A 4,414-nucleotide genomic window follows, 5' to 3' on the forward strand; every position below is an offset into this window, starting at 1 on the left:
GAGGAGGAGGAAGAAGAAGAAGAAGAAGAAGAAGAAGAAGAAGAAGAAGAAGTAGTAGTAGTAGTAGTGGAGGAGGAGGATGAATTCATTTGGTTTTTGGGAAACTCACTCTATTTCCCTTCTTTTTCTCATTTTGCCCATACGTTGTTGTGTCACAGAGGTGTGGCATCCCCAGTGCCTCACAGGGCCAGTGAGATGTAACTGCAGCTTTACCTATTTGGACATGTGGTTGTGTCACTATCTCTGAGTAGTAGAAGGTGCCTCTGAGCACTAGCTCCTTTGCTTCCCTGTGTGGTGTGAAGCCATATACTTGTGATCGGCTCAGTGTTGGGCAAAGAGATTCTTTTTTAGAGTACCTTGGAGTGCTCTACAAGACCTGAGAGGTCATGGGCACAGTCTCTGTGGAAAATATCTTACATTCTATATTTTTAAAAGGTGGGATTGGGTTAGGCTCTGGAGGTTTTATTTACATGAACGAGACCTTCATATGGTGGATTAGAGAATTAGGCAATTATTCATTCATCCATCCATCCACCCACCCATCCATCCATCTATCTATCCATCCAGTCCCATCCATCTACTTATCCCTCCATCCGTCCATCCATCCATTTGTATGTCCACTTTATTAAAAAATCTTTAAGGAGTACCAACTATAAGCCAGACTTTTAGCCAAAAACTGAGTAATAAGCATCACATTTTTTATAAGACTCCAAAAATCAGCATGGTGTTATAACAAATAAATTAGAGTAGGCTTCCAAGATCACGGCTTCTTCTCCAATCATTTTTACTTACTCACTGTGTGACTTCGGGCAAGTTTCTTCCCTTCTCTCAGACTTTCAGGTGATCTCAAAGTTGCTCTCCAGCTCCCAAATGTGCTGATTCTATTCTTATAGCTAGTCTCAGGTGGTCCAGAAATATTTTCAAATATGTCTACAAGGCTGTGGGTGTGAGCAAGACACATAAATTGAAAGGCTGTGTCTTTATGTTCATGCCAGTAAAAATTGATAAGAATTGTTCCTGTCCCAGTCAGCATTTGAGTGCTTAATGTTGGTAGTGATGAAAATAACAGAAAATAATGAGCACTTGCACATGTAGAAGAAATATGTGATTATGATTTATAGAATTGAACTAAAGAATAGTTGTCCATCTGTGAAAAGATTTTATAAACACCAAACAGAAAAGCATGTTCAGCTCCCCTATAGATGGCATGAAAGAGTGCTTAATAATGGGTAAATATGCTTTTTTGCTGCATGTGTGTGCCTTTAACAAATATTGACCTGTCCTTTACTGTTATATTTCAAAACGTGAGTAAATCAAAATAAGACGTGTTTTATGGAACTCTCTTGTTTTATTATCTGTCATTTAATTTTTAATACCTAAGTGACACCTGATGTATTACCTAATCAAAAGAAGAGAATTATACATTGCACATAATCAGTTATTTTTGCCATATCACCGAAATTAGACTAACAGATGAGGAAAATAAATAAGATGAACTTTAAAAATGAAAATGCTTAGCCTTTAGAATTTTAGTTGACAGCTTTTGAAAATTAAATTATAAGTCAAGTCCTGATAGGTTTGATATCTTCTTTGCAGTTTTGCTGATGATGTATTGCAGCTTTAATGGAATATCATTTATCATCTGATAATAACAAATGTAGTATTTCTGAGCTTGTCATCTCTTCTGTGGTGACAAATAGTCCAACTTGTAGCGGCGATAATGGAATTTTTTAATGATGTGTCCTAAACTGACTCAACTGCAGCTGAGCTATTTTTCTTAAATCTCATAATGCCTATTACATGTAGATTACAACAGTCGGTGCCTGAGCATGGATCAATGAATCCAGATTTTAGGCAAACAGCCCAAAAGGATCTAACCATATTTACTTGTTTATCAAGATTTTTCCTGTTAGGCTAATAAGAGAGCTTGTCAGAGGTTGTCAGAAATGGCAAACTATAACATTTAGAGGATAAAATAGGTGATGAAAACTCTGTTTATCTCTTCAACAGTAGGCAGCGTATCCAGTTTGCAATTCTACTCATCCAATCCATCACTTCGTAGGGATTTATTTAATGAAGGCCTTGTGCCAAGAAACACGAGTTAGAGAGCCCAGCCACTCTTCCACTTTATCTTGAAGCAGGATTTATTTTATGTCTTAACTCTTAGCTTGTCTGATAGCATCGCCTTGTTGCACCTGTACATTCTATAGTCCAAATCACTCGCCTTCTTGACACTTTTCTGAAACTTCCAAACATCCTGCAGTGTCACAGAAAACCTAGATTTGGAGGCTGTAAGTATCTCGAAATATTGCATTGTATGTGTGGACATGACTATGGCAGCCGTGATGCTCTGAAGGTCACCTCCTGGGAAGGAAAGATACTGACATAATTGGATGAGCCACCGGAGTGGATAGTGGAGGGGACAATATTTCCATTGCAGATTTTATTTTTACCCTCATCTAAGCAGATCTGATTTTCTGGCTGTGGTCACAGCAGGCCAGCATGTGGACAAAGGGAAAGGCCTGGTGTGAAGGTGTTAGTTTTGACAGTAAGTGAGCGTTATGTACAGGAATGAAAGACAGAGCATACTGCTAATGGCAGACACTTATATGCAAATTGATGCCTGACATGCCTGAAGCCTTCACAGGTGGAGACAGACAAAGGTAATGGGAAATGTGTATTTCAGATGGGCTTTGATTTCATAGCCTCTCAGTCTTTGACCATGCGCTTCAATGTCATCTTGGATGTGATCATTCTTTTTCTTTTTTGGGGGAATTTTACTCCTGGCCCAGCTTAAGCATCTGATTCCCTCCTTCAGACTCTGAGCTTTGCAGTAAAGCCTGTACACCCCACTTTTCTCGGGTTTCTTCACTTCTTTCTGTGCTTCTCCATTCCCATTTTCTCCTTTTCTCTCTCTTCCTTCCCCTTTTTCTTTGACTTCTCTTTCCACCTTTCTTCTCTCTTCTACTTCTTTTACACAAAGGGTCACAGACTCCAAGTAGAGAAGATGAAGGGGAAAGGAGACTTCGTGTGAACTCGATGATCATGGATTTCACTTCAAATACAAACCATGTCCAGTTAATTGTGGCCAGGTGAGGGGACTGGCCACAGATCTAAAACCCTTCCAAACGAAGTTGGAAATGTGTTTTTTATACAAAAGGCCATGTCTGAAAATATTACCAACTACTTCAATGTTTCTTTTTAAAATTATCTGGGGGGCCTAATAAAAATTGGACTCAGAACAAAGGCCATCTCTTTGTGAGCTGTGGTTTAGATACTTGACCTGGGTGACCTCATCTACTCCAATGACCCCAAGTACTCACTACTCAGAATAGAGCCAGCTCCTACTCTCTCTGGTCTTATATCTATTTTTCCAACTATCTGTCAGATGCTTCATAAATATTTCAAGCTCAGAGGCAGGATAAGAGTATTGTCAGGAAGATTCTTGATTTAGATAGAAGGCTTACTTCAGGAGGAGTGGGAAGTAAGATCAAGTAGGTCAGGAAGAGATTTTTAGGGAGTTTGGGTGATAAGAAGACAATGTCAACTGGTTGGTAAGCAATAGGGAGCCATTGTGAGTTCATGAGTAGGAGAGTGACATAGCAGAGGAAGATTTTAGGAAGATGAGTCTGGAAAGGAGAGGAAATGAAGGCAGAAATGGAGGGAGGGTGGGAAGTAAGGTCTCATATGAGAATTCAGCAGTGAGAATGGAGATGTGGATGTGAAATGAGAGAAGTTCTCAAGATACAGGTGACTGGATTTGATATACTTAACATGGATAATTAAAAAAACAACATCTAGAAGAGGTTGATGATAACTCTTGTAAGAAATGTAACAGCCAGACTAGTGGAGTCCTCTGGTAGGAGAGGCGAGATGAAGACCAAACTGGATGATAGCTTTTCCCTTCATTTAAGCTTTTTTGTAGTGTTTCACTTTGATCTCCATTAATTATACTGTAGCCTTTAAAAAGAAAAACCATTATCCCCAATATTGTAACAGTGTGTTTCTTTCAACAGACATGTGGACACATTTGTGGAGAGCCTCTTCAGACCCCGGAGCTGTCCCAGGGCAGGGATACCGAGATGAATAATAAAATTCCTGCCCATGAAGAACCCAGAGCCCCAAAGAAAGATTAATAGTGTAGATTTCAGTAGAGAAAGAACTGGACCATAGTAAAAAGACATATTCTATGACTTTGGGGAAGTGATATAATACAACTTTACTTCATTTTTTTTCTTTATTATTATTATTATTATACTTTAAGTTTTAGGGTACATGTGCACAACGTGCAGGTTTCTTACATATGTATACATGTGCCATGTTGGTGTGCTGCACCCATTAACTCGTCATTTAACATTAGGTATATCTCATAATGCTATCCCTCCCCCGTCCCCACACCCCACAACAGGCCCCG

The 4,414-nt window shown here is 39.3% G+C and overlaps 1 long non-coding RNA gene across 1 annotated transcript in view; it reads left to right on the plus strand.

Moving 5' to 3' along the window:
* LOC131382571 (uncharacterized) overlaps positions 1-4,162 on the plus strand; it is a 52,401-nt gene extending 48,239 nt beyond the window's left edge. The window contains exon 3 of the long non-coding RNA XR_009212140.1: positions 4,017-4,162. This is a non-coding gene — a long non-coding RNA (uncharacterized LOC131382571). The remainder of the gene's footprint in view (positions 1-4,016) is intronic.
* Positions 4,163-4,414: the final 252 nt, after the last annotated feature.

Source organism: Hylobates moloch, unplaced genomic scaffold (genome assembly GCF_009828535.3).
Source record: "Hylobates moloch isolate HMO894 unplaced genomic scaffold, HMol_V3 SCAFFOLD_63, whole genome shotgun sequence".
Taxonomy (NCBI): Eukaryota; Metazoa; Chordata; class Mammalia; order Primates; family Hylobatidae; genus Hylobates; species Hylobates moloch.